The sequence below is a fragment of the Sus scrofa genome, chromosome 3 (genome assembly GCF_054392235.1).
Source record: "Sus scrofa isolate SSC_HxYL_T2T_F1_AM1 chromosome 3, Sscrofa_HxYL_maternal_Yorkshire_Landrace_v2.0, whole genome shotgun sequence".
Taxonomy (NCBI): Eukaryota; Metazoa; Chordata; class Mammalia; order Artiodactyla; family Suidae; genus Sus; species Sus scrofa.
Window position 1 is genome coordinate 97,443,247 of NC_139385.1, and position 23,615 is coordinate 97,466,861.

Here is a 23,615-nt window from a genome sequence, read left to right on the forward strand (position 1 = left end):
GGGAGACTGAAACCTGATTCCCCCATTTAGTAGCTGGGTAGCCTTGGGTGACTCACTTGACTGCTCTCCACCTCAGTTTCCTCATCTTTAAAATGGACATAAAATAAGGTTATTTAGATACAGGCTTGTTGTAAAAATTACATGACAATGACTTTAACCCCTCACCCATAATAGTTGCTAGCTTTGATTATAATTCCCTCTCCTCTGAGCCCATAATATCTTAAAGTAAAACAAATTCTTGTTGAGAGCATGCTATGGGCAAGGCTCTGCATGGGTCACTTAAATCTTGTCAGAATGAAGATAAAACTCTAAAACAAAGGCCTCTTTGGGAATTAATTACTTGATGTAATTATATGGCTTTTCTAGAGAAATAGCCTATAGAGAATGAGAAGGAGCCATACAGCTAAAAATTTACCTCACATGGGAGGAGGTGGGGCACTACACTGGAGGTTTTCAGGAGGAGTGCCCTGCTCTGGGAGAGGGCACAGGCATTTAGATTGGCAGCCTCTGCTCTCTCAAGTAAATCCCTTGTCCACAGTAAGAGGTCAATAAATCCTGGCTCAAATTTTTGGATCAGGAAAGGATGAGGCCAAGGAAAGGAAGAGGTCAGGTTCGAAAAGTTTCCTCTAGCTTTTGTTGTTATTTTCTTGTCTCCCTTTTAATTCTGAAATGCTCCGAGTCCTTTATGGACTCCTTCACCATGTAGGTAGGTAATGTGCATCTTACTGTCCTTAGGACATGGATATGAGATTGCTGAGAGAATATGCATCTGGATCAGAGCCCAGAACAACAGCCACACAAACAAAACAAAACAACACAACATGAATTTGGACAAAAGTCCATGTAGACCTCCCTCCTTCCACACCTTCATTCACAGAGGTTCCCCTGAAATGGCAATTTAGATAAACCAATGCTTTTATGCCAAAAAAGATGTTCAGGGTCCTTCAAAAAAAGGATCTTAACAATACGAAGAAAGAGATGAATTATTTTGTGCCCAGAAGGGCCACACAGGGACGGGCTGACCACAACCCCCATGGATAGGCCCTCTGCAGCTCTGCCCCAAAGAATCTTCTATTGGGCAGACCCTATCTCAAACATGAACCAGGCACCAAGGGCCCTCAAGTAAACTGACAAGGGAAAAGAACCAAAAGAATTCCCCAGCACAGCTTTTGTGAGGCAAAAGAGGAGAAATCCTAGCCTGACTTCTGAGGTTAGTGACAGTTTAACTTAATAGACTCTCTTTATTGTGCCCAGTAAATGTTTGGGGTTAGGAGGAATTCTTTTAAACCATAAAGTAAGTTAAGCCCTTCACCTCTCATCTGTGATTTGTGCATATGGTAAATTTGTTAGTCGATGGATCTAAGTGGAACCCATGAGAAAATATCCTATCACCTTCATATAACACACTGAATTGTTATTGTTCCTAAACGTCACACTTTGTTAGATTGATAATCAACTCTCACATGGGTTTACAAAATTTGTTTGTTTGTTTGTTTTATTTTATTTTCCCACTGTACAGCAAGGGGATCAAGTTATCCTTACAAGTACACATTACAATTACATTTTTTCCCCACCCTTTGTTCTGTTGCAACATGAGTATCTAGACAAAGTTCTCAAAATTAAAATTGTGATTTTTATAGTCTTTTCATGTCTACATTTGCTCTATAACCTTCTTATAATGATTTCCTCATTATAACAATCTTTGTACATTGGAATGATCCTTTGGATAGGATTACCTCATAAAGAAGTCACTCTGATATTTTAGAAATCAAACCCCTTTGGATTGAGTCCAAGAGCCACTATCACTTTAAAACAAATTGGTCTTTTGTGACAAGTCATATATTAAGGCTCTTGGGTATTTTAAGTTAGGTTCTGGAGAACGCTCTACCTCTGTTCCGCAAATGTCAGAATCCTAAACTAAGACCAGTTCACTTTTTTTGGCTCTGTCCTGTCTCTGAGTATGCAAAGTCACAATATTTTGACAGCTGAGGCACATTCTATATTTACTCTTCACACAAGCAAGGCACACTTGCACATTTTATCACCACACAAAATAAACCTAGAGAAACATCTCTTCCTGTCCCATACACGTCATTTGGCCATGAGGCATTATTTTTGCCTCCTTATTCTTGTTTTTAGAGTGAGCTGTGTTTTAACTAAACTCTTTCCCCCTGGTTAAACGGTGCTCAATTGGTTATCTCTTCGCCTTGCACAATGAGAGCGTCTCCCTCTCTGCATGCTGTTTCTACTTCCTGAACCCAGAGCTCTTTACAGCTGTAAATGATTCTTTTTTCTTTTGAGACAGAGTATACTGGAAGAACACGCAAACAGACAGGAAAGGGCCTCCCCATAGTATGCTCTTTTTGGAACATGCTTATCGTTAGGATGTTAAATATCTGCCTGATGATTTTTTATCTAGACCGAACTCCAGTGAGGATTTTTTTTTTTTTTTTTTTTTTTTTTTGGTTTGGTCTGTCTTTTTTTTTTTTTTCTTTTTCTGTCTCACAAAAACCAAGTGTTCTCCAGCAATGAGGCAACGGAAAAAATCAATACTTGCCATGTACCATGTAACCAATAGAATAAGGGGAATGATTTATGTATGGATGGATGCAGCCTGAATCAGCTGGGGCCTCGCACAGAGAGGGAGAACGCGAGAGAGGGAGAGACAGAGGGAGAGAGAACAGGGGAGGTGGGGGGCGAGCTGAACTGCCGTGATTATTTCTACAGTGTGGCCAGATTTTTTTTTTTTTTCCTGCAGCAATAATCCCCTTCTCCAGCACTGCAGGACAGAAGGAAAGCCTGCAATTTGCGGAATATATGATGGCTCAGCTCTCCCTCCTTTCCCCAGAGTCCTGATGCCATGCTCATACTAAGGTACCCTGAGAAGGGGAGGATGATGTTTGGCCTGCAGCCCTTCAACCTTCCAGTCATCACCCTAAGAAAGGCTAGTGATGGGTGGAAAAGCACTAGTTGACAGAGAGTCAGATTATCAACAGGATTAACAAAAACAAAAACAAAAACGTTCCAGCACCGGCTTCCTATGAAGACCAGCAGGAAGGGCTTGCAGACGGGAACTACTCTATACCTCAAGAGTTTCTGCTGGAAATATAGTTTGGTTAACTGGAAATCCAGGGCGCTGCAGCATTTAAAGGTATTTAATCCTGAAGCTAACTTTTAGGGCAACAGACACTCTTGCTCAAAGCTTAGCTATTAACTATACTTAGGTGCTTATAGTGTGTAGGTGCAAATAGACAGCACCGAATCCAGCTACTTCACGGCTGGATGCATGGTACTATTGTATATGGAATGCTGGTGGTTGGGATGTAAATTGGGTTAATCATTTGCTTTAGACTGGCATAATATATATTTTTAAATGACATGTTTTACAAAAATCCCTACTCTCTGCTTCAAACTCAGGATGAAGACTTTGTGAAAGGCAAATATGACCATTTATTTGGAATATCTTTGTTTTTTGAGATGTGTTTAAATGGATCTATATTTATTTTTATAAGTTACCGTCTTTCTACATTGTGCTTGAAACTATAGGAAGCTTGACAGCATTATATTTCTATCAGTCCGTTGGAAAAGACTGATTTACATCCTTTTATAAGGAACATTGATATCATATAATTTTAAATATTTGTTGCATCCTTAACCCAATACAGAGTATTAATATCACAGTTAGATATTCTCCTAAAACATCCTATATTTTTTATATGATCTATTATACTTGGATCACATAATACTTGGAAAGATATTTTAAATACTGAATGTGGCAGAATAATGCCATGCCATTCATTAATGTATGCTTATTTTGGAACTGGTAGTTTTAACACCCATGAGCTATTAAAATAGCTTTTTTTTCCCCTTAGGTTTAAAGTATCCATTCAACTCAACATTATTGTAGCCTCTGTTGAAAAAATGTCATGTTTCTTAAAACATGTATGTTAACTCTAAAAATTATCTTAAACTCTCTTAAAATTCTATGTTGTTTTCTAAATACGTATATTCAAAAGTGTACTGAATGGCAATTTTTGCATTTTTCCAAATATATATTTATTATTTAATTTATCTTTCACTTACTGAATAATTATATTTTTGTTTCTAGCATGTTGTACTTAGATCCTTATTTATATTACATAGTTTGTACATTTATTTAGTAGTTGTGTGCATACATAGGATTAAGGATTATAAGCAAAGAGTAGATAACCACAAAAATATACAACATTATTCTTGGTAGTCTTCATCTTTTAAATGACTCTTCATACTTTAATATAATTTTTTATGGATGCTATTGAAGAACAGTTAAGTTGATGCACTATTAGTTATAAATCAGTAAATACTCTCATGTCTTCATGTGAGTATCTAGTCATTGAGAGATCTGATCTATCCTGTTCCTTGAAAAACTATTTTGGGAAGATTTATATGTAAATTAAATAAACACACATGATGTCTTTCCTCTAAGCAAAATTAGAATAATAAAAATGCACTCCACAAGTAAACTATATTTAGTGAAATACCTTTCAGTAATTTTAATACAGGATGGATTACCCAAACCAGCAGAAATTATGCATAATCATTTTGAATGGGAGAGACCAAGCAGCTGTCTTCACATAAGGACAGATGAGCCTTGGTTTTTACATTTTGATCCTGATCATCGTTCTCTCTCTCACTCTTCCATTGGCCCAAACAGGTAAAACGAAAGAAGCCCCTCACCATCTTTACTTTCGGTTCCCGCTTCCTTAGTCAAGCTGTCCAGCTGAGGGTTAACGAACACAGACAATCTGGAGATGGTCCAAGTATAGTGAGGACCTTGAAGACTAAGCTCAACGCTGCAGGTACCACTGCCAGAAGGAATGCTCTTAGCATCCTACAAGCAGGTCCCCCCAAAACTAAGGCAAGTGGGAATGAGGAAGCATGAACACAAGCAAGATGCTGCTGAACCACAAGGTAAGCACAAGCAGGATCTTGTTGCAGGTTTATTTTTAGAGATGTCTTGCCGCCACTTAAGAAAAACTGTTATCTATAACAGAGGAAAAGATTAAAAGCCTGTCAAAGGCCACAGAAATTGTTTAACAAGTCCAGCCACGTCGACTATATTATTTGAGATGAGCCTTAAGGCCACAGGTACCTGGAGAGTCAGCAGAGAATCCTGGCCCTAACAATAGGAGAAACAGACAGAATGAATAATAAACTAGGTAGGAGATGGGTTAAATAGGAAGCCAACAAGAATTGGATTTCATTGTTAGTTTATAGAGTGCCAACAGCATCCCTTTGTTTTAAAAGTTTAGGTCTATTAAACATAACTTTCTAAGTTCTAATGAAAGCTGAATAACCCTTCTCCCCAATATGAGATCAATTTCTTATAAATATCTGGAGTTAAACTGCATAAATGAAACTCATGTTGGCATCTTATGCTGTGACAAAAAAAGCAGATCTTCTCATTGTGACCGAGGTCTTCAGTAAACACCTGCTACAGTTTATTCTCCTTCATCGGTGGTTACAATTTCACTGATGAAATACCCATTAGAGAGAAAATCAATACTTGAGCTTAACCGCCTGCTTTGTTTTAGTACCTCAAATTATTTTAAAAACTGATTAACATAAATAACTCATCATTTAGGAAATAAAACAAATGAAGGTTTCACATTGCTATTCTAGCACCCACCCAAAAAAAGAAAGCAAAAGAAAAAAAAGGAAAAAGGTAACATCCAGTTCTCATTTACTTAACAATTTATTAATCCACTTAATAAAAATAAAGTACTAATAAAAAAATCCATGTTTTTAATTTCTAAAGTCTAATTTCATCCTTGCATTAAAATAAAATAAATGAAAACATTCTATAGTGAAACATCAGTATGATTACTTTTAAATGTCTGCTTATACCTGAAAGATAACTTGTAGTCTCTCTATAAAAGCAGTCTCTCACATATTTCCTTTCTTTTTCCTTCAGTTATTCTACAGCAGCCAGAGCATCTTGAGTTAGTCTAGTTTAATCTGAAAATAACTGAATGGCAAGTTTCTATTTTCTAATCTAAATGAGCTCATCTTAAAAACACATAGAACTTAGATTCCATTTAACATAAAGGTTAAATAAGGACAACAAAATGTGACATTGAATTTCTGTTCACTGATATACTATTAAATATGATTACCTGTATTTTCCAGACCTTGCCAAGGCATAGAAACATAGGCAACATCTGCTGAAAATATTAAAATACAGGTACCCAAAGCTGCACCTCAACAGACTTGCCTGGTAGTGTGAGGTTCCCAGGCTCTCATCCTGGCTGTTTGCATTTGCGTCTGTATAGGTTGTGTGAAGATATAGATCCTCTCAAAAAGCTGTCTCATTCTAGCCACAACTTAATGGTTTTACTCTGTAGGCTGCATCATTTATTCCAACAGATTTTTTTCTCCCATAAGATCTAGATGAGAGCACATCCTCGCCATCTCCCCAGAGAATAATCCAAAAGATGGGAGGTTCTTAATAAAACAATTAATTGTGATAAATTTCTGATTTTTGCTCCTTCATTCAGGGCTATTTCCATGGCAACATCCTCTCATCCTATTGTTGGCTTGTTCTTCATTCACACAGCAGGTTAAGCCCAGGGCAGCGAGGGCAGGCTAATGGTCAGCCTTTATTTTCTCTGGCCCTTCAACAAAGGTTAGTTGAGGTCACCAGAAGCCAAAGGGTAATTACTTTTGCTCCACAGGGTTAAAGGTACACAGATTGCTATTGGGACAACTGTATGGATGACCTTCAGCATTTAATGTTCAATCTTCTTTTCTTTCATCAGAGTGAGTAAGTGTGATATAACAGTGGTAATGCACCCCATGCCTGAAATTCAGAATAGAAAGCCAAACATCTTTTTATGTTGTAAAGCTACTATTATCATAATATACTCTTGGAATCAATTGGAAAACCCAAGGCATAAAAGATTTCCTATCCCTTAAATAAGAAAAAACAAAACAAACAAACAAATAAAAATCTCATGGCATAAAATTGCAGCTATTCATTAGTTTTCTTATTTAGTTAATTTGAGATTCATAATTTCCTAGGCTTCAGTCATTTTCATAAGAGTGTGTTCTTTTTTCTTTCTTTTTTTTTTTTTTTTTTTGTTGTTGTTGTTGTTGTTGTTGTTGTTATTGTTGTTGCTATTTCTTGGGCCGCTCCCGCGGCCTATGGAGGTTCCCAGGCTAGGGGTCGAATCGGAGCTGTAGCCACCAGCCTACGCCAGAGCCACAGCAACGTGGGATCCGAGCCGCGTCTGCAACCTACACCACAGCTCACGGCAATGCCGGATCGTTAACCCACTGAGCAAGGGCAGGGACGGAACCCGCAACCTCGTGGTTCCTAGTCGGATTCGTTAACCACTGCACCACGACGGGAACTCCAGGGTGTGTTCTTTAAGGCTGAGAAGAAAATGGAAGGTTTCCTGGCTCCACGAATTACCTGAGGCTCTATTTTTCCCCTTCAAACACCAATTGTAACCTTGTCCCTCTAAACTGACTTAGAGTAAGCCAGATTAAAATAAGTTTTCTCTCTTAGTTGCTCTATTCTCAAAGAAAAACAGCCTCTACATGAATTTGTGGAGGTGTGGGGAGAGATCTTTTGAAAACGAGTAGTTAAAACATTTTGCCCACTTATCCGAAGAGCCATTTGAGATTTTGTCTTGTTATTTCAATCTGGAATTTAAAAAAAAAAAATCCATCATTTTGGGGCCCTCAAAATGGAGCCACCAGCCTGATGGATGCATTCACCATAGTTTTATCATCAGGCAGAGAGACTTTTGACTCCCTGGACATGATGGCTTTGCTAACTGCTTATCTCAACACAAAGAAGGCAGACTGAGCCCCTTCAAGGGGGAAGGTGGAAGATCATCTGAAAGAAGCCCTTGGACCATTCTGCAGCCTTAGCCTATGGGAATCATCCCCCTAAATCTCATCATCTCTGTCCAAGAAGGTGCCTTTGATGAGAGGAACATAAAGGGGGCTCAGAGTAGGACCCCCCCCAACTTCCACTTCAAGAGAGAGGTAGATACATTATTTCTGTCTGTTTCTCAGACTCACTCTCCTGGCATTTGAGAGCCAGCAGGCACTTCATCTCCCTGCAGTCCTCTGTCTCCCCCATCAGCGCTGGCCTAGCTGTCTCTCTAGTCCTTCCCTCACACTCTTCATATTGAGCCATCCTTCTGTTTGTAGGCTCCCTGGGAACCTCCAGATCCATCTCCCAAGGCTAGCACTCTAGGTGCTTCATCAGCTGGTCCCTCCATTCAGCTTGAACTTCATGCCCCAGCCTCCCCCTGTTGGCCACTCTGCCATAATCAAGTAACCTGTGGCCTCTTATGTGTGCCCTCACCCTCCCTGAACTTATGCCGTACTCTCAAAATGCCAGTCCTCTTTGCAAGTCCTGGTTCTTTAAAATGTTGGTTTAAAATTTAATTACTTCAGGAATTCCTCCATATTTTATCCCCTGCTACATCTAAATAAATTAAATAAATACATTTAATAAAGTCTTATATATTACTACAGATCTTATATATACATATATCATATACATAATTATATAATAAAGCTATAGAAAATGCATCTAAATATCAAATATCCTTAAATAGCAACTTTTAAAAAGCCCCAAACCTTAAATTATCCCCACTTACGAATACTTAGGCCTCTTATACAACTATTTTACGAGACAACTTATTACATAGCAGCTATCAGTAATTATCTCGGCAAATTCTGGTCTGTTTCACTTTTCTCTATTTTCTATTGTTCTTTCTGCATCTCTACAAAGTCCTGTCATCCTTGAGAGTGAAGCATTTTGGCATCACATCACAATCTCTCAAAATAATCTCCTTGCTCTCCGTGAGCATCAACTAAAATCTGCTATTATTAATTTGAAAAATCAAGGAGAGAACAGAAAATAAAACAAAATGCAACCACACCTAGGGCCAGGGATATTTTATTTTAGAAGGGATTCAAGACCCACAGAGCACATTTCTGGATGTGGAATGGTCAGTGATAGAGATATTTGGAAAAGGAGATTTAAAAAAACAAAAAATCTGAAGCATGTGTCAGGGTCTGACATGTGACCTAGATGAGAGAAGGGAGGGGAGACCTAGCACTGCCCTCAGTGAGCTGACAACAATGTCCCTCACTGGCAAAGAAGTTGCCCTTTCCTCGGTCATGGACTAAAGCCTAAAGGATTGATTTTGTTCTCCAGTCAGGGCTCCCTGACCAGGAGCATTAGACGTGTGAACTCCTAAAAGCTGGTTAGCTGAGATTCAAAGAAGTGTTAGAGAGAGAGATGAGTTCACATGAAGTAAATCTTAAGAATGCTAGTCTTTCCCTTTCTGCACAATGTCTCTCCCTTTCTCCTCCCCATCATTCCCAGATGCCCCAGCTCCCCAGACCCCCACCTCACATGGGGGTTTTAACATCAACAGGCCACATTTTCCCCAGATCTGCTAAGAAAGACAGTTGGATGAAATATTTAACCATAAACAAGGCATCTCTAATGATGGCACTTCAGGCATTTTGGATTTTGAAGAGGGAGTTATTTAGAAGTATCACCTTCCTAGATCTTGCCAGGTCACCCTTTGTGGGCTCTCTGGGTAAGCAACAAACTGAAAGGAAGCACTTAGGATGTATTAGGTCAAATCATCCATCAATACAAGTCACTCACTTTCATTCACTCCAAAATGGATATGCACATTCTTCCTCTATAGGCAAGAAATCCAAGCACTTGCCCTTAGCGTCTTACTATTTCTAAAAGCACTTTTCTTTTCTCTTGAAAAACAGAGCCACTGGATTCACTGTCTTGGAGTAGGCATCTCTTTTTCATCTTGTGGAGAAAGCATTACTAAAAGGTTAAACATGGAGGAGTTGTCACAATCACGGTCAGTTCTTCCTTAGGTGCCAGAAAGTAAATGTGACTTGTCATCTCTTCTAATTGGTATCTTCACACGTGGGAGGTAAGGCTGTCTCCTACAGAAGCTGCTGCAGAAAGTTCTGTAGCAGTTGTTGAATAGTTATGGAGAGTGATAGGAAAGTGCCATGATCCAGAACATCTGCCTCAGTGCCAGATGAGTGATGAGTTCTCAAGGGTCCAACTCTGGCCCCCAGGCACCTCGGATTGATATTGTGTCCTAAAGCTAGAGCGCTGCCAGGGCTGATATGGATGGGACCTGGGAAGAAGAATGTAACACGGTGCTACTTGAATTGCAGGATGTATAAGAAGCACAGATTTCTGGATCTCACTTCTTGAGAAGTTGATTCAGTAAGACCCCAAATATGTGCTCCTAATAAGATGCCAGGTGATGAAGATGCTCCCCAGCTGTGGCCCCACTTGGAGGGGTACTGTGGTAGATGTCCTTTCTCTGGGTTTCACTCCTTGTACCTCTAAAATGTGCCACCACCTTTCCACTTGGCAAAGGGCTTCTCACCTGTTCAGAAGTACTTGTGATTTCTAGGTACCACTCCTTCACTTTCCTGCCTCTCTGTTCTGGTCCTCACTTCATTTTGCCATAACCCTTCGGTTTGTATGAATTACAAGGGCCCTTGAGAATAGCACTTTTCCTATTTTATTCAACTACAAAGCATCTCCAGCCTCCTACTATTAAGGCAGGAAAATATTTTTCTCCTCCCCAGCCTTGGTATCCAGACAGCCCTTTCCACAAATTCAGATCCTCACCTCTTTACCAACATTTAGGTGGCACTTTTCCCTCTCTGATCTTAGATCAGCTAAGAGACTGCCACAACATCCCAGGAAGTTTGCCCTGTTGGGTGACAACTTAGTGTAGTGGTGAAGTGCATGGGCCCTAGAGCCAGATAGGTTGATTCAGGTGTGACCCCAGACAAGTAATTTAGTCTTTCTTAGCCTCAATTTACTTTTCTGCCAAATGGGAATAATAATAATAATACATATATCATAAGGTTCTGATAATATTTGAATGATATAATGTATATAATGACTTAGGCACAGTGACTGGAACACAGTTAAGACCTGCATATGTGGTAGCTATTATTTATATAAAGCCCACATTATGAAAAAATAGCCCAGACTTAAAATACCAACTCAGCAACTTCCCTGCTAGGTATTCTGGGCAAGTTAATATACCTTTGACATTCAGTTTCTTCATTATTAAATGTGTCTAATTTGCTCATCTCCAGCATCATTATGAATATTAAATAAAAATATATAGACTTCCTGAAAATATTCAACCAATGATCTTATAAATAGTATTATTATTTAAAAATCATATTGCTCTTTAATCTGTCTGGGGTCACAACATAAGTCCTACCTTTGACTTTGAACTCCAGCCTCTGGACAACTCCTCAAAGCCTCCCACAGCTTTCAGCCTCCAATTAAAGCAGCACCACTACTCAATTTCTGTGTTTATAGATTTCCCAGATGGTTCCCAGATTTTGGGATTTCACACAGCAATAAAGATAGATAGTTGATAGTAGGTAGATAGATGATAGATTATAGATAGATAGATAGATAGATAGATAGATAGATAGATAGATAGATAGATAGATAGATAGATAGACAGAGGTATAGATATAGGTACAGAAATAGATAGATAAAGATAGATATAACTATCATCATGGGGTTCAAAATAGGGCAACAACTTCTTTTCCCAGTAAAGAGGTTTTGTTTTTTGTTTTTAAGTATCATCCATCAACACTGTCATTTCATGAAAGGAAAGATTTTATCATTAAGAAATAGAAACACAGATCAGGAGGGCAAAAAGTCTGCATGTGCACACGTACAGACACACACACTTTGTCTTCTCATTTTACCATTAACATGGAAATGTTTCCACAGAGTGCCACAAAGTCCACAAATGTGAGTGGGACCCTGACTCAGGTTTTCTTACAGCTGGCCTCACCTGCATGCTAGAATGCTTCCATACTGTTCTGTGACAGAGATAAGTAGGACAAGGATATGCCTCTTCCAGGCACTAGAGCCCTTGGGCACCTATCTTTCCTGAGCCTCAGGAAGGAAGGCACCCTGAGCCCCTCTCACTCTGCAGCTGTGCAGTGTTCTCAGTTCTCACCTATCTTTCCTGAGCCTCAGGGAGGAAGGCCCCCTGAGCCCCTCTCACTCTGCAGCTGTGCAGTGTTCTCAGTTCCTCCCTGAGGCTGACTTCCTCCTCCAACCAGGCTCCCATGTGCAAGCTGCCAGGTGGCACTTTCCCACTGTTTTACCATTTCCCATCATCTCCTATGCCTCCCAACATCTCTCCCCTCAGCAGGATAAGCATTAGCAGATAGATGCTCATTTATCTACAAGATGTCATCCAGAATATTAATCCCCTTTCATGGAGTCATGGATACAGAAACTAAGGTCCTGAAAGGTCCAGAGGATCCCCCCAGGGACCCAGAAAAGAGCCCCTCACTACAACCTCTTTGAGTCCTCAAAACAATAGGAAATGAATAGGGTAGAAACAATAGGAAATTAAGGCCTCTAGTAGGCAAAAGTGAAATTACACATGCAGAACTTTTCTCCAAAGTCAAAAACGGAACACTATTTTGTTCCATGTCAATTCGGTGGATATTTACTGAGTCCCTTTTACATGCTGTGCTTGGCACCTAGAATACAAGTATGCAGAAATGTAAACTCTACTCTCAAGGCAATAGTTTACAGTTTATTTCTTCCAATAGCCCACGGAGAACCTTGCACAGTTTTCATTTAATATGCCGAAAGACCTAGACCAGCAAATGTGATGGAAGTGCCTCAGAAGGGTGAAAAACAGCAACCCCAGGAGTAGACTCAATGTGAAAGGCTTTCAGAGAATTTATTCAGTGTTTATCTACCCATCAGGACACATTTTCCACAGTTCTTTCTGAGAGGCTCTGCCTTTTCCTGGACGACACATGACTTTTTTCCTTCTTAAAGATATATGAAAGATTTTAGCACACTTTTCTTCATTCTAACATGTTCATCAAAAGCAAATCCTGCTGCTGGAATAAGCAGAAGACAGTAACCGTGTTCTAGTCCTGGTTCCACCATTGAGCAGATGACTGCCTGGTGCAAGTCACTTCAGCTCTCCAGACCTCAGTCTCCTTATCTCCAAAAAATGAGCCTATTGAACTAGCCATATCAATGCGTACAGCACTGAAGATGAGCAGATACTCAGGGCACTGCACATATTCATTGACTCCTCACAACAACTCTGCGATAGAGAGCTTTTTTCCATCCCCATTCTATAAATGAGGAAACTGAGACACAGAGTGGTTAAAATAATCTTGCTCAAGGTCATGTAACATGTCAGCAGCTGAGATGGGATTTGAACACACCCAGTCTGTTACCAGCATCTATACTCTTGACCACTAGGATGGGCTACCTTTCAGCAGAGGAGGAGAACTAGATAGTGCTTAAATCCCTTTTAACATTTACATTTGATTGATCTATGAGTTTAAATTGACCCCAAAGACTCAGATTCTATATTTTAGGCCAATGGAGGAAGGAGCTCATAAAAAGATTGTAATTTATTAATCAAACTGCCAGCTCACACTACATTAGACTTAATTTTTTTACAAAGTGCTTTCACATATATGATCACTCTAGATCCACACTGGATCTTGACATGGAGAAGATAATAGCATGAACCATGGGAGCAGGAAAAGGAAGTCCAGAGAGGTCAGGATTTGAGTATGACACCCAATAAAACCAGGGGAGGAGCCCTAATTCTTGAGCAAGACCAGGGACCTCCAGGTTGTGTTCTGAGGCCCATTCAAACTGAGTCACACATTTCCTCTAGGACTTTATCTTGGATTCAGTGAGAGACCTAATGAATTCTGAGTAATGATAGAGAAAGGAACCCTGCTCTCTGAAACTCTCGTCTGTACCCCTCCAGTGCTGGGTCTCTCACACAAATACCAAGATGTCTAACCCTGCAGTCAAGGATGTCAGCTCACACAACCCTGCAAAACTGAGCTCCATATGGGGTTTTCTACAGAATGAGCTACCCTGACCATCAACTCCATGTCAACTCCAGCTCTAAAGAGCTGCCTCTCATGGCTCTGCTTCTCCTTCCTCCACATTTACAAGGTAGCTTCTGCCCTCTGCTAGAGGAAAATGATGCTCATACATCACCTGTTAACTTTCTAGTCCAAGAGCAGCTGCTTGTTCCCTTCACACACCTGGTGCTTTCCCAGTGACAAGCTTCTGCTCACGTCCTCCCCTCCCCCTGGAGCAGGCCTCCCACCATCCTGCCTTCAAGTTCTACCCTTGTTTGCAGGCCTACCTACCACATTACTTCTTCAGGAAGCTTCTCCTAGCCCTTCCAATCAGATGTAATCTATTTTTCTTTGATCATTCACAGTATTTTTCTTGTGTCTCTTAAGACACACTCAACTTGTGCCTTTTTTTTTTTATTATTATTGCAGTTGAGTTTATACTTTCTTATCTCCATCACATTCAGACTGCTTTTTACTTCCTGGTAATGGTGGAAGCAGTGCCTGGCATTGATAAATATCCACTTGACCTTAAATTAATCTCTCCCACTCTGAAGAATGATTCACTCTGCGAAAATATATGGCAGTGAGGGATCATTAGACTCTAATTTCACCAACTGAAATTTGGTCATCCCCAAATTTCACCAATTGTTTTTTTTTTTTTCTTTATCAATTCCTGACTGACAGAGCTTGGCCCCAGAGGTGATAACATCCTTTCGATAACTGCCATGTAGCCTGTAATCCAAAGAGCTTTCGGAGAGTGAACCTGTCAGCCCAAGTCTCTGTTAAGTGGACGTTCAGTTGCTCAAGGTCCACACTACAGCCGGAGATGATGTAAGCAAAGGAGTTGGGTCAGGAAAATGTCCTCACTCTTCCAGGGCACTCAGTTTTCATAGAAACTTGTTCTTCCAGAGGAAGACAGTGGGACCAAGGAAAGACTAGCTGATGTGTTTCATTCATCATTTCCTCCTTCTAGAGTAACATATTAGAGAAGAGGGCTGTTATTTGGAATTCTGACATTTACAAAGAGTTTAAGTTTAAATTGTTCTGGGGGAAGAGAAAACCCCAATCCTTTCCCCTAAAGATGGTAAGACTGACCAGCATAAAAATGCTTCTAAGATTTTCAAATCTTTTAGACTCTCTTCTCACAAAAAACCCTATGTATGCTATTCTATACGGTAGCACAAAATACCACAAGTAGTATTTGGCTGGCTTTTTAGTCTCCAGCTTGTGGCTCTGGAGAACTGGAACTGGAGGATAATACGTAAGGACTAGTGCTTTGGGGATCAGGCCTCTCCCCCTGCCCACATCAAGGCAAACTTGGGGTATCCCTGGGACTTAGGCACCACCACCAGCAAATGGGTATCCAGTGTCCACATGATCAAACCAGGTGCTTTGGAACTTTTAAGAAAAGAGGCAAAAGGAACCCCTTTCTTCCCCACAGAGTAGTGTTCCTTAACTTTGTGTGTGTGTGTGTGTGTGTGTGTGTGTGTGTGTGTGTGTTTGCCATTTCATGGGCTGCTCCTGCAGCATATGGAGGTTCCCAGGCTAAGAGTCGAACTGGAGCTGTATCCACTGGCCTACGCCACAGCCACAGCAATGGGGGATCCGAGCCGCATCTGCAACCTACACCACAGCTCATGGCAATGCCGGGTCCTTAACCCACTGAGCAAGGCCAGGGATGGTCTTGCAACCTCATGGTTCCTAGTCAGATTCGTTAACTACTGAGCCAGGATGAGAACTCCATTAACCTTTTTTTTATTATCTTTCCTTTAATGAATCTTTTTAGACCTTTTCCCTAATTGTTCCTCCTTGACATTTTAATGCCACAAGTATACTGTATATCTGTGTGTTTTGACCCTTTGTAGGCCACCGGGCATTATAATGCCTCAGATTTCTGTGTCACTCAAGTACTGATACCTCCCACCTTCCCAATGCGGGGTGCAGGGGGAGGCAGCAGGCAATACCCCTCCCCTTAAGAATGCAAATCACAGGAGTTCCCATTATGGCTCAGTGGTAAGGAACCCAACTAGTATCCATGAGGACACGGATTCCGTCCCTGGTCTTGCTCAGTGAGTTAAGAAGCCTGTGTTGATACAGCTGTGGTGTAGGCTCCGATTTGACCCCTAGCCCAGGAATTTCCATATGCCCCAGGTGTGGCCCTAAAAAGACGAAAAAGAATGCAAGTCGTAGACTTGCCACAAGAGTAGAGAAGCAATAGAACACTTCCCAGGCATCACCCCGGGTTTTCTTTTTCATTGTTGTGTTCGCTCCATCAGACTCAGTATGAACCATGCCATCACAGAGCCTTAAGGTGACCCAAGGTGACTAGGTAACTACTATTTAGAATGCCATGGTAACATGAGAGCATCAGGGCAGAGGGACTGACAATGACTCCAGAGAAGTGGTGTCTTTCATTCAGTGCAATCTTAGGTTCCACAGTAGCAAGTGTTGTACTAATAATTACAAGACATAGATTAATGGGTAAAATTTCTGCAGTAAACTGATCCACAGAACAGCAATACAGACTTCAGAAATTGGTTATTCCATTGCCCCTTTTACCAGAAAAATGGTATGAAATTGGATTTTTCCTTCCAGCTAATTCATTTTTCCAATATTATAATTAACTTGAAAAATAGACCTCAACATCTGCCACCTTCCCTTTTGCCTGCACACTTTATAGGCGGAACATAATGATTCTAGTTATTAGCTCACTTTAGGCCAAAAATAAGAAGGTGAACAATACATTAACATTTCCATTATCAATCAGAAAATTGCAGGTCAGCTCCTTGAATGATAGGTTGCTCAGCATATTAAATCCTTGAACTCAGCAAAAATACTTTTACTCCTGAAAATCATGGTTTAAGAAAGACATGTGGTAGGGTAAATGGGCAATGAGGAGGATAATTAATTTAGATTGGTCTAAATGGAAGAACAATGGATTGCTATTGTTTTCCTTTAATATAGAAACAGAGTATCTATGGTACTCATTTTGATATTCATTTGATACCATTTTAGTATCAAAGGGGGTGGCAATGAGTAACCTATCAAAAATAAACTTCTCAGCCTTTGGCTTTGTGCTTGTACTTAACCATCCGGTCACTACACACATCGCCTTGGAGGAGCACCAATGGGCATTTACCAACTAATATCACTAAAACAAGGTTATTCTCCTTTCACCTGGGCCCTATTGGACCTCATTTTTCTATCTGAAGCCATGCCAACTCGGTGCGCCAGTTACTGCAGATTCCTCAGGGTTATTACTAATCTCCTCCTAAACATTTGTTACTGCCAACATTTTGAGATCTCAATAGTGCTTCCAGGTGAATCTTCTCCGTTACACTAACTTGCTCTACAAAATAAAGCAAAAAACACAATTTTTTATTTGTTCTTCTGGTTAACAGTCTTTCAATAGTGTCTATAACAGGGGTTAGCAAACTAAGGCCTGTGGGCTAAATTCAGTCACACCTATCTATTTCCATAGGGTCTGTGGCTGTTTTCCCTACAAGAGCAGTGCTGAGTAGTCTAAGCAGAACTGATTGCTGGCAAAGCCAAAAATAATTACTGCCTGGCCCTTTACAGAAAAAGTTTTCTAAACTCTGACATAGCATTGTTTTTAATAAAAATTTTAAAAATTAAAATCTTCTATTGCTGAAGTTTTAGAATTCAGAGATTAAGGTTGCATCAGAACAGAATAAGACGTAGTCATTTTTCTACTCTTGGGAATGAAGTTTGGAAATATAAACTCAAAAATGTAGTGAAAACACTATTGATAATGATATAGGTTGTGTATCATCCATCTGCTATTTTTGTTGAAAGACAATATTAAGTTTTCTCCATGAACAATAACCATAGATACCCATTATAGAACAGACTGCCATTTTCCTGAGGAAAAGATGTTCTCAAGCAAGGAAGCATGTTTGAGGAATGGATATATAGAATTTTTTAACACATGTGTATAAATTTACATTAATATATCAAATGATCTCTTAAAGAATATCAAGGCAGGAGTTCCCATCGTGGCTCAGCTCTAAGGAAACTGACTGGTAACCATGAGGATGTGGGTTCGATCCCTGGCCTCACTCAGAGGGTTAAGGATCCAGCATGAACTGTGGTATAGGTTGCAGATGTGGCTCAGATCCTGTGTTGCTGTGGATATGGTGTAGGCCGGCAGCAGCAGCTCCGAATAAACTCCTAGCCTCAGAACTTCCATGTGCCATGGGTGCAGGACTAAAAAGACAAAAAAAAAAATTATCAAGGCAAAGAATATAAATCAATTAATGTTATATTTTTGCTGAATGTGATATCAGTTAAAGAGAATCAGAGATCCAAGAACATGAATATATAGCAATCTGTGACTGATTTCCCCTGTACAATAGTAAGTTTGCATCTAGATGTTTTGGCAATATCAATATACTTGTTAAATATTCTCATCTTTATTAAATATCTACTATTAAATACATTAAATCTATTAAATATCTACTAAATAGATCTAAGATACGAAGCTGCCAAAGACATGGTCCCTGCTCTCAAAGAACTTAAAATCTGGTAGATATGCTAAGATCCACAGATTCTCCAAATTCTATTTTACTTTTTAAAATGCCTACATATTGAACATACAGAAGTAAGGAAAGTTTATGCTTGATTTAAGTGATGACTTGATTATCGTTAATTCCAACAGTATGAAAAAACCCAACTGTATGAAAATAAGTTCTCTTTCCTTCCTTTTCTTTAGTGCCATAGTGACTAAAGTTCTACTATATTTTAGCAATTCCTTCCTTTAGATTAATTCCTTTCAATAACAATAAATTATTATTAAGATTTTCCTAGGCAAATTTCATCACTGGCATTTTAGTAGGGATTGCTTAAATATGTCACCATAATAACATACTTTTATCTTTTCTGGCAATCTCACCTAAGAAGAAAATACCCATATATGATTTAATATGTTATCATGTTATTTACTTATCAGATCACTTTCTGCTATGAGAAATAGAACCCCAGCCATGTGAAGGCACTGGGAATTTTGTGCAAAGATCATTAAAAGGGAGATAATGTACTCTGAAGGGGTGGGGGGAATCCCACAAAATAAGCTTAAACTCTTCACAATCTATCAAGACTGATTGTGTGTGCATAAGGAGTTAATGTTTTCAGGAAAATCAAGAGTCAGAAACTAAGAGAAAGGTGGTCCTTTCCGTTTCCCCCACACTCCTGAAAATCAATCAGAGTCAATAGTCATATCGAAGTTGGATGATTGTGATAAAGGGAAAGAGGAAAAAAAAGTTATTTCCCATAAATTCCACATTATTGATGACTGACCACACAGAGGCTAATGTACACAACAGGAATGAGCATTTACAAACTCATGCATTAAAGCTCTGTCCTGTTCTAAAGCAAAAAATAACCCTTTGTTAACTTAAGATTTCTAACGCCTTGATCATAAGAAAAGCCACTTGAAATTATTGACTAAGCCCAAAGCAAAAGGCAAGGTGCTGAAATCATAACACAGTTGTAGGAAATTCAAATGCATTATTATTCATTAATAAGTGCTAAAAATCATAACAAAGCAGATTTCAATGAACCTTTTTCAAAGACACTGAATGTGACTATGACTTGATTAAACGATTATAATAATTTGCCTATCCAGCTACAGCTATATTAATAAGTCTACCCCAAATCTTAGGAATACATGTTTTATTTGCTTTCTACTTTATTTTTACATTTATGCATATATGACTCAACATATGTTATAATATATAACCATCTTGCTAGGATTATTTTTCCTTTTTCTATGTTTAGGTGCTTAGTTCTATGAAATTTTGCCACATGTAAAGATTTTTGTAACAACCACCACAATCAAGATATGGAACTGATCCATCACCATGAAGTGTTCCCTTTATAGTCACCCTAATACCTAGGAATCACTGATCTTGTCTCTTTAGTGCTGTCATTTTGAGAGTGTTATATAAGTGGAATCAAATAGGATGCGTCTTTTTTTGAAAACTCATCTATTTTCAAAGTACACATATACAAACACAATCACTTCCATATATTAACTTGGTATAATCTTCAAATTTTATAAAAGGGTTTTTTAAATTTGAGATGATACAACCTACAACAAAACATTAGAAACAGCCCTAGGGATACACTGTCGGAGTATGGACTCAGGGTGAATCACCCCCTGACAAACAGCAGAGCCCTGTGCTTTTAAATTGGCTCAATTAGCTCTGAGAGCTTGATTCTATGATGAAGCTCAAAAGCATGTAATATAAGAATATTTGAAGCAAATCTCCACAGCCTAGAGCTCTGTCTTTGGGAGATATCACTACAAGACAAAAAGCAGATTTGCTTCCCAAGTGCAGTGTCCATCCTGCCTTTACTCAGATTTTCTAGCAACAGAGAAGCCCCATAAGTGATTTTGCTGAACAAGGTGAAGATAAAGAGTTAATGACTTCTAACCAGACCATAAATTAACCTGTTTTTTACAAATCTGAAAGAAGAGGTGCTCAGAAGGACTAATGAACACACACATCTAAAAATAACTCCCTATTTAATTAACAGCACACTACACAGTCACTCTAATTAAAACTGCTGGCTGGACTGAGGACTATCAGTTCCATGTCTTTTCGTGCTTCTCACCTTAAGTTCCCTGAAACATTGAAATCAATTGAACTTTATGGGGAAATAGCAGGTAGGTGGCTGAGGAGAATGATGCCAGAGGGAGAAATTAATTTCATTTTAAGCAAGGAAGAGTTAGTAGACTGGAAGTCAAGCTGTGCAGAAGGTCACAGTAAGAAACAAGGGACCAAAGAAGGAATTGAGAGTAGCAAAAAGCCACAGCAGCAAGAATCTCCAGTTCCAAGCAATTTCCTCAGACAGTCTGTGACTGGGAGAGAAGGCCACCCAGCACAGGAAGCATCCCCCTTTTCCTTTGGGAGGCTGAGCACAGTCCTACCTGGAGGAAGAATAGGAAGGAAACTGGTCAAAATGGAAGGATTTCAAGACCCTCACCTAAATAAGATCCACAGCCAACATTTGTTGGGTGCTTATTTTGTGCCAAAAATTGCACTAACTGTGCTAATATATATTACTTCATATCATACTCGCAACAAACCATTTTACAGATGATAAAATTGAGGCGTAGGAAAGGTATGTTGCTTGAATGAATCATCCAGAGCAAGTCAGTGGAGGAGCTGGGAAACAGACCTAGGTAGACTGAGTCACTGGGTGCTACCTTACTAAACAGGGACAATTCACTGTCGGGATTTTTGTGACAATTCCAGAGGGCCTGGTACCTACTAGGTAGTTAACTATTCCCCTCAAACCTCCCCCAATGGCCTACATCAGACCCTAAAGAAATCTACCAATGAAATGTGTTCCCTTTGATGAGACTTCGCAACTATAATAATACTCTAAAAAACAAATCAACAAAAAAATACAGGTAGTATATATTATATGTGTACTATGTTCCAGAAATCTTCTACTATATTTGAAAAAAGGCAAAGTGGAATAACAGACTTACATGCTCTGAGAGCAGTTCCATTCTCAGAAAGCTAAAATATTTAAAAATACACCTCCCCTTGTAGACCTGGTCTTTGATGATATCTTTTCTACATATGACACGTGCTAAATTTCCAGCTTAATTCCAGTGAGTGGTAAATGAGCCTAACAAGTATTACACTGAAAGACTTCAAACTTTATAATATTAGCATGAGCACTTTGCTTGTCTCCATTAATTTTTATAACATTTTAGGTAGAAAAAGTAAAAGTTAGGCAAAGATTTATATATCACCTACATTCTGATATAGGAAAAGAAAGTAATACAAACTCAACTGGCAGTATATCAGCTTGAAATGTTTGTTCATCACCTTAACTCAGCACGAACAAGATGGTTTGTGTATTATGACATTTACTATATGGGGAAGATGAGAGAGTGATGTATTTCATTAAGCCACTCTACCAATGACTACTTTTGGGGATTTTAATTTGTTTGGTCACAAAAGCAAATGGCCATAGGGTCCAGGCAGGAAGGCAAATAATAAGGCAGACTAGATGTAAGGCTTTAGGGATGAGTGAAGACTGTGGTAAACTTGTGTAGCATCTACCTGTCTGAAGAAGACAGCTGGGGGCTGCCATGAGGAAGGGTAAGTCCAAAGACACATGCTCTTTTCTAGCTTTTATGTGAAATTTCCTGATTTTTAAAACTCAGTAACTGGAGTCCCCTTCATGGTTCAGCAGTTAAGGAACCTGACTAGGATCCATGAGGATGTGGGTTCCATCCCTGGTCTTGCTCAGTGGGTTAAGGATCCTGTGTTGCGGTGAGCTGTGGCATAGGCTGGCAGCTGTAGCTCTGATTCATCCCCTAGCCTGGGAACTTCCATATGCCACGGGAGTGGCCCTAAAAAAAAAAATCAGGAGTTCCCGTCATGACTCAGTGGTTAACGAATCCAACTAGGAACCATGAGGTTGCGGATTCGATCCCTGGCCTTGCTTGGTGGGTTAAGGATCCAGTGTTGCCGTGAGCTGTGGTGTAGGTTGCAGATGTGGCTTGGATCCCGAGTTGCTGTGGCTCTGGCGTAGGCCAGCTGCTACATCCCATTCAACCCCTAGCCTGGGACCTCCATATGCTGCAGGAGCAGCCCAAGAAATAGCAAAAAGACAAAAAAAAAAAAAAATCAGTAACTAATTTTTTTCAAAAAATTAAACGCTGTACCAGCTAAACAAAATACTTCTTAGGTTGGATCCAATCTGTAGATCAGAAACCTATATCCTTAGGTGAAAGGCACCTAAGGATAAATTTAGATTTGGGAATGAGTTGGAAATTGGTAAAACAAGGTGATAGTGAATGGGAGTTCTTTATATAATGCTTTCCCTTTTGTATATATTTGAAATTTTCCACAGTAAAAAGAAAAGGAAAAAAAAAAAAAAACCATGGCAGATATCAGTTTTTGTCAGCTAAAAGAGATATTTGGAAGTCAAAAAATTCTTATAAAAGGGGATGCCTACACACTCCGTGTAACCTATGGCTAATTTCACATAATTTCACATAACTGAAGAATTTGTTCTTTTTTTCTAAAAGTGACTTTAGGATACTGATCCTCCCTTTGAGCAGCCAACCTCCTACACATCTAAGATACAGATCTTCTTTCCAACAGCCTCTGTGCATCTGCACCTGAAGGACTATCTGAAGGCAGAACTAACTCCAAAACCGAGCGTATTATTTTTCCAACCAAACCTATTTCCTTATTTCTTATCTTAGAATTGCAAGCCCTATCCACTCAGTAGCCCAATCTATAAACCTAATAGTTATTTTCAATCCCCGCTTCCTCCCTCCTCACATCCACTTGTCAAGTCCAGTCAATTCTAGATCAGAAGAGATCCATCAACAATGAACCGGCCTATTCTCTGAGAGTTGCAGAACTAAAGTAGAGAACAAAGGGCCTGTTGGTCACCCAATCACATCTAAACAGCCCGATACACTGCAGTCAGCTATAAGGACAGGTCACCACAGGGAAGAGCGATAGTGATGAGAAGACTGCACTTTGAGTGAAGGTACCACTAACCTTTCTGAGGGCCCTGATACTCTACAAGCAGGTTGGGCATAACCCCCTCCCCATCTACCAGGGAGCTCAAAGCACATGATGAAAGTGTGA

The 23,615-nt window shown here is 39.6% G+C and overlaps 1 protein-coding gene and 1 long non-coding RNA gene across 43 annotated transcripts in view; one reads left to right on the plus strand and one right to left on the minus strand.

The window, feature by feature from the left end:
- The window catches only part of CCDC85A (coiled-coil domain containing 85A), a 691,220-nt gene that overhangs the window by 306,632 nt on the left and 360,973 nt on the right, over window positions 1-23,615 (minus strand). The gene's annotated exons all lie outside the window — the stretch shown is intronic.
- Window positions 2,636-23,615, plus strand: part of LOC146404789 (uncharacterized) — a 62,903-nt gene continuing 41,923 nt past the window's right edge. The window contains exons 1-2 of the long non-coding RNA XR_014841941.1: window positions 2,636-3,151; window positions 4,694-4,950. This is a non-coding gene — a long non-coding RNA (uncharacterized LOC146404789). The remainder of the gene's footprint in view (window positions 3,152-4,693; window positions 4,951-23,615) is intronic.